The 13,238-nt window shown below is 36.1% G+C and overlaps 1 long non-coding RNA gene across 1 annotated transcript in view; it reads left to right on the top strand.

Annotated features, from left to right (window-relative positions):
- The window catches only part of LOC133524094 (uncharacterized), a 102,607-nt gene extending 90,655 nt beyond the window's left edge, over positions 1-11,952 (top strand). The window contains exon 3 of the long non-coding RNA XR_009800325.1: positions 10,769-11,952. This is a non-coding gene — a long non-coding RNA (uncharacterized LOC133524094). The remainder of the gene's footprint in view (positions 1-10,768) is intronic.
- Positions 11,953-13,238: the final 1,286 nt, after the last annotated feature.

Raw genomic sequence — 13,238 nt, 5'->3', positions numbered from 1 at the left:
GTACCTGCCTAAATACTGAGGGCATTGCGTTGCAGCAGGGCAAAAGGGTCACGAATCAGTGAAACTCTTCACTCCTTCGAGTAAAGCACTGATTTTCTGCCGGAATCCAGGAAGCTATGATTGGTTTGAAGCCGATGGCCCCGGGTTGAAACTGGAACCCAGTAAGGGCGGTTATTTGTGTGATGAACACAGATATTTGTTCCTGAGTCATGGGTGTTTTCTATGTATTTATTTTCTTGTTATCTATATATACGTATGTATATCGTCTCCTAGTTCCCTTAGTACAAGCTTTAGGTACTTAGTTTGAGGCTAGGTCGATCTGTGTAAGGTTGTACCATATATTTATATTTATATTTATATTTATTTATACATTATTTCACTAACAGTGAGCAGATAGCGTAAAGTTAATTTTGTGTTAACTTGTCTGAATAGTTTCTTTTCAAACCAAAGCATTTATTCACACAACTTATGGCATTAGGCAATAGGTTTTCGAATTAGATTCGATTATGGGGACTCATAAGTGTCGTATATCTGTGGTTTCCGGATAGGCTGCTGAAACTTATATCGGACCAGGCACCACTGGATTAAACCAAAAAGGTGGTCTAAGGTTGCATGCTTAAAATCTGCCAAGGATTTAGATTGCCTGTTTGTTCTAAAAACGTGACTTTCTTCGCTCGATAGTCTTATTAAATCATCTACTTGAGGACCATGAAAAAAATGAGCCCATTTATTGTACTTTTGTTTTTTGTTAACTACAATAAAAGTTTTATAAATACTTGGCATACTTTCACAAGGAGTAGGTCAATTAGGTCTCTCGAAAATATTGGAAAATGTTTCCAACACTATCAACAAAGGAATTGTGCGAGCAGAATTAATTCATGTTTGCATCGGGGCTGGGGGATTACGCGCGGAATTTGTTCAAGCGAGGACCAAAATGCGTGTAATGTAAGGCACTTCGCCATCTGGATCGTCGTTCCGATGTGCGAGCGGGATGTCGCTATAATACGTGCCTAGCGTAGTTTCGCTCAACCATTGACGCGACATGCGACTCGTATCCAGTGTGTTAAGTGCCTAAATTCGGCCCAAACAAACACATTGCAGTCTTGATTACAACATGCAAGGAGTGCCGGTCTCTAATACGTATGTACTATCCCACGTTGAGTGATCATTCATACCTCACCTTACTTGTACCTTATTGCGATAGTATAAGGTTTAGGTTCCTTCAGATAAGTGTTTCTGTTAGTTACTGAGTTTACTCACCACTTCAGTGTTGATTACGGCACTGCCATTACGCCTGTACGAAGCATCTCCGCTACACACCGGGAAAACTATATGCTACTGGCTCATAGTTCTATGAGCTTAAGTTAGCAGTTAGATCATAATTTCAGGCGTTATACAGTGTTTATTTTTGATATAACCGCTTTAAACTAGACGTAGGTTTTAGTGCTATAAAACATTGTCATTTTTAGGGTTCCGTAGCCAAATGGCAAAAAACGGTACCCTTATAGATTCGTCCTGTCCGTCTGTCTGTCCGATTATGTCACAGCCACTTTTTTCCGAAACTATAAGAGCTATACTGTTCAAACTTGGTAAGTAGATGTACATAATACTTTATTCACAAAAATAGAAAAAAAAAACAATAATTTTTGGGGGTTCCCCATACTTAGAACTGAATCTCAAAAAATCTTTTTTCATCAAACCCATACGTGTGGGGTATCTATGGATAGGTCTTCAAAAATGATATTTAGGTTTCTAATATCATTTTTTTCTAAACTGAATAGTTTGCGCGAGAGACACTTCCAAAGTGAATAAAATGGAGTCCCCCCCCCCCCTTTAACTTCTAAAATAACAGAATGAAAAATCTAAAAAAAAATATATGATATTCATTACCATGCAAACTTCCACCGAAAATTGGTTTGTATGAGATCTAGTAAGTAGTTTTTTTTAATACGTCATAAATGGAACGGAACCCTTCATGGGCGAGTCCGACTCGCACTTGGCCGCTTTTTTAATAGACAACTTTTCATTTTTATAAAACCTGAAATTTTACATATTATTTGGAAGTATTTTGCTTCCAGAACACTGCAATTTAAGAAGAATAAGAAAAAGAAGAATAATATATTTATTTCAAGAATTTGGCATTACAAGAGCAGCAGTACATTGATCCCCACACTAGGCTCAGCCTGTCACGTGGGAATCTCAGAGAAGTATCGAAATGGTGCGGTTCTTATTTTAACAGAATACATTATTGTTAAAGCTAAATTAAATAAGATTTTTTTATTATATGACTAACTATCAAACTAAGCACAAAGACAGTTAAAAAGGTCTCAGTAAGTTGTATGTAAGTGGAAGTGTTTATGTGAGGGTATGTGTGTGTGTATGTGAGTATGTATGTATGAATATGTGCGTGTGAATAACTACGGAATGTGAGAGAAAACCAAAGGAAAAGAAATGTAGCTGTACAAGTTATTCATCTTTCGGGAGCAGACGCAATTTATTAATATAAATTTAATATGGCTTATTACAAAGAATAAAAAAAAATGTGGAGTTTTAGCAATTCTACGAAGCCTATATGTCGATGTATTTTTTATCGTAAAAGTTGTCAGGTACCACAATAAGTATATTAGGGTACAGTCACGTCTGAAAATATCGGTACGAAAAATCTGCCAAAAATATGTATATACTACCTTAATATATGGGCAATAAAGTCGTGTATACATATTTATGGCACTTTCTTTGGTATCGATATTTTCAGACGTGACCGTACCCTAATAGCATCCTCCTATAAAAAAATTGCCATATTGTGAAGGAGAAAATGTAAATAGGTAGCTTTCCAGTATATAATCTTATCTTGATCTTGAGCGGCAATCGCTTTACTTAAGAGGGAAGTATCGTAACCTCCATACAAAAAGAGGGAATGTTTTTCTAATTCTAAATATTTTCCATTCTCCATGACTTTTTAGTATGACACAATGAAAAACTAGGCTAATAGGTTTTTTGTTTTAAATTGGAAAACAAAAAAAAAACTTATTTACAAAAAAAGCCAAACCTATAAACCTAGAATATATTATGCTGAAGGGATCGACCTCAAAATCAAAGTGATTTGTTAAGATTTAGTTAGTGGAAACCGTTTTCTCCCGAAATGGAATTTCATAGAAAAATTACCGCTATTTCGTTATACGAGTATTCAAAAAGGTCTTCTTCCCTCTTAAATCTGATATAGATTTATTATTATGCCTAACATCGTATCTCTTCTCATAACAATTGGGTACTTGACACATGTTGAATATTATAACAAAATTTAGTTAAATGGATAGTAAGTGAGCCATCCATTATAAAAAAAAAAAAAAAAAAATTATATTGAGATTATAAAAAAATACAACGCTCCAAAGTCTCAAAACAATTTTTTTTGCCATTAATAAATATAAAAGATAATGGTACCATTCGATTCCTTACATTTGATTGAAAAATAAATTGTATGACAACTATGTATATACATAATCGCAATATTTCAGGATCAAAATCGCAATTTCCTTGATCTTCCATACATTTAGGACAGACTTATGTAATGTGACGTCACATCACATTATCATTTTGTTAGAGGCGTTTCAATCGTCGAGTGCGAGCGTCAGAATTTGACTCTCATTTCTGACCTTTGTGTTGCTCAAATGCCATGAGTCCTATATAGACATTTGATCCTCAGGAAAATCAAGATCGATTGACATTATGTACAAAAACTGTCAAGTAGCCAATTTAATATTCGTACGAGTGCTGACATTCACGGAGAAGTTATACCTAAATTAGTTGAAATTGACATTAATTTGTAAGTTCTATGAACATATTTTGATATGTGTTTTTTTTTTTCAAGTAGACACTAGTATTTGAATTATAAACTAAATAAATTTCATACACATTTGTAAGTTCGAATTGGCCTCTCTGTGCTAGACGTATCTCTTTGTTTTAACGCCAGACATAATTAGGTTAGTATAATTATTTCAATTGCCTTTAGTGTTATTTTATAACTTGGCACCTATTATTTGTTATTATAATTGGGAGATGAAACGTCTAGACGTCTAAAGCTCATTTAAAAACACAGACCGAACAAGACTGCTTGCGGTCCGATTCGAACTTTAAGATATGACAAATATTAGGTCTAGACACGATAGATCGGATATGTCAGTGTCAAAAGTAATGATTTTGTTTGAAGAATCGTCACTGTCAACACTAATGTATCTGATCCATATCGTATCAAGACCTCATATTTGCCGTATCTAAAAGTTCGAAGCGGGCCGTTGGTCTGTGTTTACAAAATTGCTTTTTCTTAAGTGTAAATACTGTTAATATATTCACGATCACACTACGAATTATATTACAAAATACGTATTTGTAGTTAATTACATAAGAACCTGCGTATATTAAGTACAGGGTCGTTCAATTGAACGCTCAGTAAGTCCGACTATGATTAATGAGCATATTTACGACGATGTTCAGTGAAATAACCTGGGCTGAAATTCCAAACGCTGACGGAGCCCGGGTCAGTCGGACTTTAATTCTGACCAAGTATGGCAGGAGGTACGATTTTCTCGTCTCGTCAATTTTAACTTACCTAAAAATAGTAAAAACCAAAGCCAAACAAACCAACAGCCTCATAGTTCTCCTTTCATATAGCATTAATTCCTCTGTAGGTATTGTGTGTAATTTTACAGTAATGATCGTAAATCGTAAACTTACTCGTAAACACAGATGAAATGAGCGAGCGCTCTCATATTGAGTAAGGATGAGTGTGATATGTGATGAACACGAGTAGGGTTTGCACGACAGATCCGAAATGTATGGGAAAAACCGCGGATCCAGATCCGGATAATCCATACATTTCGGATCCGAATTGCAGACCCTAAGGTGTCGGCTTACGTGAGCGAATAACTCGTGAACGTGAAGCGGCGCGGGTGAATTCAATCCTTTGATACCTATGGAAATGTACTACGTGGGCGATCTCGTTGTGAACGCGAATGCAGTTGGGCCGCCGCGCCGCGTCGCATCGCGAGTTATTCGCTCACGTAAGCCACTGCGTAAACATAAGTCTTTTAATCTCAGTTTAGTAGGCAAATGGTCTGTGGTAAAAAAGAGGTTGAGGTCACAATTAAATTGGTTTTGACTCACGTGTTTGAGTCTCTAAGACCGAAATATAATAGGAAAACCTACACGTCCTATAATACTCTTTTGTATAGCCATCATGCCACGCTATTTAAGTCTACTCGCATTTTAGGGAAAATATGAATATATTTCTTTACTTTGTATATGGTTTCGGAGGGTTTATGACCTTTTAAACCTAGTGGTAGCTTTATAAAGATATTAGATGACTTGCCGGCGTTTTATGATCCTCCTTACCATGCATGGCATATGGTAAAGCATAAATACATTACTTTCTGACGGCGACATACTTTTCATCCTTGGAAGCCCTAAGAGCGTTTTCACATTTAATGTGGTTGGGTGACCGGACGTAGACTTTATCACAACGAGATAAGATCTACGCATGGTTAGTTGAGTGTGATATCACAAGATAGATTAAAGATACCTATAACGGCCCGATTCGAAGAATGAGATACGATAACGATAAGTTCTGGTTTAGATAAGTTCTTATTTAGATATCGTTTATATGTCGTATAATTGACAGAAGCAGCTCGATTCGGGCAACCAATCTTACTTTGATTTTAGAAATATCGTAGATAGATCTTATTGGGATCACAACGGAATCGAAATAAACGTCAATTTTGACATGTCGTTTGGTTATCGATCTTTTAAAGATCTTTCCAAGATCTTAAATGTGTCTTAATCATTCTTCGAATCGGGCCGTAAGTATGTTCCTATGCTCGTAATGCTACTTAACTAGTAATAATCGAGTTACAATAAATACTCGATTTTTAGGGAACCTAATTACTTTAAGATTATTTTAAAGCGTGCGAGTGAGATAAACTGCTTCACTGTTTGGCGAAACATTAGATTGACGACCGGTCGGGCCTAGTGGGCAGTGACCCTGCCTATGAAGCAAATGGTCCTGGGTTCGAATCCCAGTGAGGGCAGTTATTTGTGTGATGAGCACAGATATTTGTTCCGAGTCTTTGTATTTAAGTATTTGTATATTATATATATCGTTTTCTGAGCACCCACAATACCTTTCTTGGCTTACCGTGGGACTTATTCATTTTTTGTTAGAATGTCCCTATCATATTTATTTTATTATTTATTAGATTAAGTTATTTCCAAAATTGTATTTTTGTTAAGTTAAAAAAAAACATTGTCCGATCCGATATCGGATGTAGAATCCTATATACGTAATGCGCGGCGGGGTGTACAGGTCGATTCACGAAAGCTGGCACGAATGGAATAAACGGAACGAATTACATCTGTACCCCTAGTGTAAATTTAGTCGATAGCGAAACGTGACGTACGCGTTTGCGTTAAGTCTCATTTTGTATGGGTTTTTGAACAGCGCGCCAAGCGGAACGTTTTGGAAAGTCAAAAATCTCATACAAAATGACACTTACCGCAAACGCGTACGTCACGTTTCGCTGTCGAAAATATTTACACTAGGGGTACTGTTATTGTGTGACTGACACACGTGTCGGTATACAGTTATGAAGCCAGTGCCCCAATTTCATTGGTTAATCTGATACACACGTAGATATTTCCATTCACTCATTCATTCCAGCTGTACCTACACTCTAGTTACCTACTCATATTTTGTGAAATAAGAATTGAGACGCCATTTGCAACACTCTTTTATATTATTACATTTAAACGCGTATACATGTTAATTCGGTATAGGATATTGTAAAAAATAAAAAGCTTGACCATCCGCCTCCGCTTATATAGGTCGCTGGGAACTCGTGTCGCGCGATGTGTGCAGAGCAGCGCCATCTACCATGAGATTGAGTAAACTTTCTTGCGTGCCACAACACCAGCCAGACAGCCATTGTTCGAAAAATGGGGAATGGACGCGCCAGGGCAATGAAGTTTTTGCTCTATTCTTTTATTATAATATTATTTATTGTATTAAGACGAAAATGGAGGACCCGCGCGAAATCGCCTTCTCATACAAACGTAGTCCTCATTTTCCTCTGCATATTACCTTTATTGAAAATATTTGTATATAATTTGTTGTATATTGACCACAGGTATGACCCCACGTTTGTTTTTTTTTGCATTTTTAATTATTTATTTAATTATTATAAAATCGCCGTCATCGAAATCGATGAGGAGGACTATATAATATCTATTGAGAAAATGAAAATGAAAAATATTTATTGCATTAATAAATGCTTACATAGTATGGTAAAAGGTTGGGACTTCCTATTCCACTCTGTTACTCTTTTTTTACGTTTGTATGGCTGTAAACTATATATGTTTAATACGTTGTTTATTTTATTGTACACATATGCAGATTGCGCTGCAAATTGTCTCTAAGCAAATACAGATTTTCTAGTTTTCTTCTACGATTTAGCAGTGAATATACATCTATTGTGAATATACATCAAATTACATAAAAAAATATTTTCCATAATGTCAATATCCAGATGGGAAAATGGGGACTTTGCAGAGCGTCGTGGTCAACTGCTGTCATCAGGCGCAGATATTGCTGTCCTTATTGCAATATGTTATATAGTAACTGTTTGTTATTTATGAACCAACTTTGACGAGTTGGTCTTCTTTGTCGGTGCATGCGTGTTGACAAAAGTGGGTTAATCGATATTTTTGTAATCAGCTTCATTTGTCTCGGAAATGGAAAAATACACTGGATCTCTCTGAACAGGAAATTATACATGCATATTGATATATGGTTTAGGTAGTAGTAATCAACTCTTTATTGTACAAAAATATATATTAAAAGTAACATACAATTAGTAAGAAGTACAAAGGCGAACTTATCGCCTTTGAGGGATCTCTTCCAGTTAACCTTTGAGTAGATGAGAGTATCTATACATATATATAGATACTATCTATGCAATGATGTAATAGTGATATATCTATGCAATGATGAGGTTTCGCGAAAACGTTACTTGAAATTGACCCATTGTTTGGACTCTAGACAGAAAGACATGTCACAAAAAATGCGGATTTTTCATACGGAGCTTTTTCAGGCTATAAAACTATAATATTATTATAGGGATATTATTACACAAATTGACTAAGGGGGCCACTGATTAACAGTCCGCAGGACGGTATCGGCCTGTTAGTTTTACAAATACGTAAATACATAGAACAGATCCATGACTCAGGAACAAATATCTGTGCTCATCACACAAATACACGCCCTTACCGGGATTCGAACACAGGACCATCGGCTTCTTAGGCAGAGTCACTACCCACTAGGCCAGACTGGTCGTCAAGAATGAAAATGACAAATGACAATATCATTACTTATACCCTCCATAGTAATTGATGTATGGAAGATAGAGGCAAGGAGCAAAATCTCCATATACCAAAAAGTGTCCGAGAAAAAACCATAAATAGGTGGCGCTACAATACCTAGAATACTTGAGAAAAAAATCTAATCATAGACAGCGCACTTCAATTCGCCGTCAATAACGCCTAGGTTCTTAGCTACTCTAGCGCTACTCTGGAGAGATTTGGAACTATTATTTATAGCTGACAGCTGGACACTTGCAACAATTCTGCATAAGGAGTTTCTGTTCCTTGCCTCTACCTTCCATAAATTGATGGCTTGAAACTGACAGTTTTAACAACTTTATACTTTGGGTGAATGTTGCCATATTTAAATAAAATGCTTGTGGCCATACTAGCAGGCGAAGCTTTAAAGCATTGAAGAAAAGAAGAGAAGGAAAATAACAAACTGTAAATGAATAGTAAAAGTTAATGAATGACACTTGTTTATGAAAATCCCCACAAAGAGTTTTTTCCGGCCACGCTTATATTCAGATCAAACTGTAATGCAGATAAATGCGCAATGCTAGCGCTGCAATTGTTTATATAAATATGTATATATATTAGGGGCTGTAAACAGTAATCGACGAACGAGTGTGAATTGAAGCCCGAAGCTGAAGGCGGGGGCTTAATTAACATGTGTTCGTAATTCGTGTACCGCTCGTGGCACACACATACAATGTTTTCCATCACAGTTATGAGGAAAAAATTAAACTTTTGCCTAATTTTGGACGTACGTTACAGCCCTGGGTTGAAATTTAGGTTTTACGGACTGCATTGCCTGGCAAATGTGATGAAAATATACCTACATTACAGACCTAGGTCCAAATTTAAGATTTACGGGCAACATCGCCTACCTTTTGCGAAAATAAACATTAAGTACATAGATATATTAGGTATACCAATTCCAAAGAAACATAAACCATAAACTACAGACTTATGTTATTTTTGATTTCAGTTGGGACCTGTATAATCTGTGGTGAAAAACTAGATCAGCTTAAAACTATGAAAACAGCTCTCATGTTAGTCTGACGCGTAAAACAATTTTCCTTATATTTACTCTCAGCAAACATGATTATAAAAGCGAGGCGTCGGATAAAGTTATATAGGGGCATAACATCATAGCATCTGTGGAACTTGCCTCCGAAGCGCGATATAATATTGGCAGTAAAGTAATAAATAAAAATATAACGACAAAATTTACTTCGCAGTTACACACGCGTGCGATGACTACCGATTGCGAGTGTGTAAAGTGACCCACTTAATACCAGGGGTCAAACCAATTGAATTTTTGGAAGAATCAATTCCCAGCAAGCTGGAAACTGTTTTAAAACCTTAATTTAGTCATAAATGCGTGTAATCCGAGTTTGCGCAATCCCCAGGAGGCTCTTTTGCTCTCTTCCCGTTTTTTGCTTGTAGCTCGAAAACGGTACGTCCTATAGAAACTTTGCTCTAATCATAATGAAAATTGATATCTGTGGATACGAAAGGTAGCTTAATATGAAGTCGTAGTCAAATCTATTTTTGTTATGATCATGTTAAAAGCCGAAAACGTCTTTTCACCAGTGTCTGATCCGGTAGCGTAGGTGTGGGCGAATAGGGCCCACGCCTACGGCCTCGCACTTAAGGAGGCCCCGCAAACCCAACCTTTTTATTACCCGGACATAAAGGACCTCACAAAATGCGGTTTCGCCCACGGCTAGATTAGTTCACGCTACGTCACTGGTCGGATCCACCAAATCTTACTAGAATTGCCATTGTAATTGATGGTGCGTTCTTTCTACATCGAGTGGTTTGGTCATCCAAGGAAAAATGTAACTTCCAAGGCTCCCAAAATGTATGCACTTCTCCTTAGATTGCGCAAACTCAGAATACACGCATTTAGGCCCAAATTAAAGTATCAAAACGATTTTCACCTTGTGACATTTTTTTTATGTAATATGTTTGGTTTATCAATAAAAGTTATACCTATCTATAAACAAAACTTCTCACTGAAAAAAAAATAGTCAATTAATAAAGAAATAAATTGTGCTCAATATCCTAAACCATTTTGTAACATGAAACCTACAGTTCACAAGACCCATTTATTGTGTAGTATAAAAATATTTTGTTAAGTACTGTTACGCAAACATTTCTTACAGCCTAAATCCAGAGTACAACTCATAAAGTTGAAGTTTGTATACACTATGAAGTCATTTCATACCCATTAAACTAAAACAACATTTCAACCTTTCTAAAAAACAGATGTACCTACAAACGAAACTCACCCCTAATCCAACCTGCACAAGAACTACGAGTTGAATTTCGAATTCACTATTTTTGCCAGGTTCATCGCCGTCCTGGGAGCAGTTCGTCCGCGAGTCGCTCGTGCAGGCCGCGTGGCCCGTGGCTCTCGCGCCGCCGCCCCGCCGCGCCCTCACCGTCGACCAACAGTGAGTAGCTATCCTTATGCCTCGGCCATGGAAATAATGCTTCGAGTGAATTCGCTCACGATGACGTCAATTAAATCACTTATAAGGGGGCCAACGCAAAATTTTACTACAATTTTTGTATTATAATAAATTCATACAGAAACTAGAATATATTTGCAAGGGCAGACCCAGCCAAAACCTTAAAACGTGTAAGTTGGTTTTATGGAAAATAAAATAGCGAAAACAAGTCAAATTTTCATTTGTTTTCAGTTGTATATACCCTTATATCGACAGGATCATGCGAATCATTCGGAGCGTATTTTTCGTGGATTTTGAATTAAACGGATATTTAATTTATTCTATTTTATTGCACTTTTATATATGATGTGTATGTACAACACTTTTATATATGATGTGTGTGCTTAGGTACCTAAGCGTTTTACACTTTTTACAGATATTGAAATCAAATCAAAATATAACAAGTGTTACCTCTCTTTAACCCCGTATTTCAAACTTGAAACAACATAATCAACTTGTCTACTTATGTACTTTTTCCTCTATTTGAGTAACACAAACCTGGCGCCCAAAATCCGACAAAAAAAATCCAAAAACTTGACTTTACATAATTACTTGTATTTATATTTGGTACTATTTTTCGTTGCTAAAAATTGTTACAGAAAGTAAATTTTGTATGTAATGTATGTCTGTATGTAAGTTATGTATGAAAAAATATAAGTACTTACTGTAACTTGTAAGGCTCGGAAACCGGTTACATTTCCAAACCGTTATTATGTCATTTGGTATAAAACCTTTTAATTTTGGTTTCGTCCGTAAAACCGTTATTATAAACCAGTTTTTAGGAGAACATTTATATAAAGTTCTTGTTAGATTAACCGATTCAGAACAATAAAAACCGGTTTTTCCTATGCGGGTGTCGTTGTTTACGTGGCACATAACTAGGCCGGACGGCCGTCTCGTCGTTTATCGAATAAACCGGTTTATTTAGGTTACAATAAAGTTCTTGAAACGTTCGCTTTCCTATGAAAGTTTGGAGTGAAACCAAAACAATCCGGTATTTACCGCTATTTTTAAAACCGGTCCCGAGCCTTGCTAACTTGTATTACAATATCTAGCGACGAAAAAAATGTGTGTTACTTGCTTAAATGTTCATGCAAATTGTTACGTTATTTCAGGATTTTGTTTTAAAATGAAGTATAAGTGGCTAGGTTCCATAAACTCTTAAGCATTTCTGTATTTTCCTCAATAGAACTTAAACTCATTTAAATCCAAAAACCAAAAGCTATTGTCTACATGTCTGAAACATGTATTCATTTGTGGCATTATTCATAAGCGCACTGCAAACCTCAAATACCTAATTATCATTTCTCCTAGTCTGTCATTTTGACTTACCCGTATTTACTTGTAAGAAAGTGATAAAACATAAAGTTTTATGAATAATGGGGCAAGCGGCCTTGCACATTGAAATTTTATGAGCAAATTCACTGGTGACTAGGTAAGGTACACAGTTTACGATATTTTGAATAGCGGCTTAAAAGTTGTACTGTGCTTACTGCTCATAAATTAGAACCGAGGGAAGTCTTGAGTAGAAACATTACCACGGGCGTTTTGCATTTTCTTGTGATTTATAGAGTAACCTTTGTTTGTAATAACTAATAATGTTGCTAGTTGGAGCTTTAATTTAACGACAATACAAAAATTTGTTACATAATATTATATGATAATATCGATTAGGTATATAAATAAATTTTGCTCCTTCCTAACAAACAAATTTGTCAAAGTAAGAAATACAATACAATAATATAGAGATGAAATGGGGGAGAGGCCAGATGACCGAACGAGACGCGCTTAGTAGGAGTAGCAGAGAAAGAGAAATTATTGTTTGTCTTTGTCACATCACAATCTCACATTTTTTTATTCCCCGACATAATTTTAGTATGGTTTATAAGAAAATAACAACATGCGTATGTTGTTTTTGGTATGTTTTCAGGAATGTTAAAATGTCTTTTTAATTTTGTCGCATTGCGTAGGTTCTGATCGTCACGACCTCATCCTATCATTTATGAAACAAATTTAATATTTGATAGATCCACCGAACACCGCCTATCGTCGAACCACAAAACACTGAACTTGTCTTATCCACCCCCGATTAGTGAGATCATTAAGGTTTTGACGGCCATAACACGCAAAAATTGATTGATAGATTGGTTCAGATTTTGACAGACGTGTATGAATGGCGTTATTAAAATGTGGCCATTAAATCGATCAACGACACGCCCGTTAGTGTCGCACGGCATGTGTTATTGCGCTCCCATTTGAATATTGCTAAATCCACAAAATATATTGGTTTGCTTCGAATTTTATTGA

Source organism: Cydia pomonella, chromosome 1, assembly GCF_033807575.1.
Source record: "Cydia pomonella isolate Wapato2018A chromosome 1, ilCydPomo1, whole genome shotgun sequence".
Classification (NCBI taxonomy): Eukaryota; Metazoa; Arthropoda; class Insecta; order Lepidoptera; family Tortricidae; genus Cydia; species Cydia pomonella.
The sequence above is the reverse complement of the archived record's forward strand: the minus strand, read 5'-3'. Positions and strand labels throughout refer to the sequence as shown.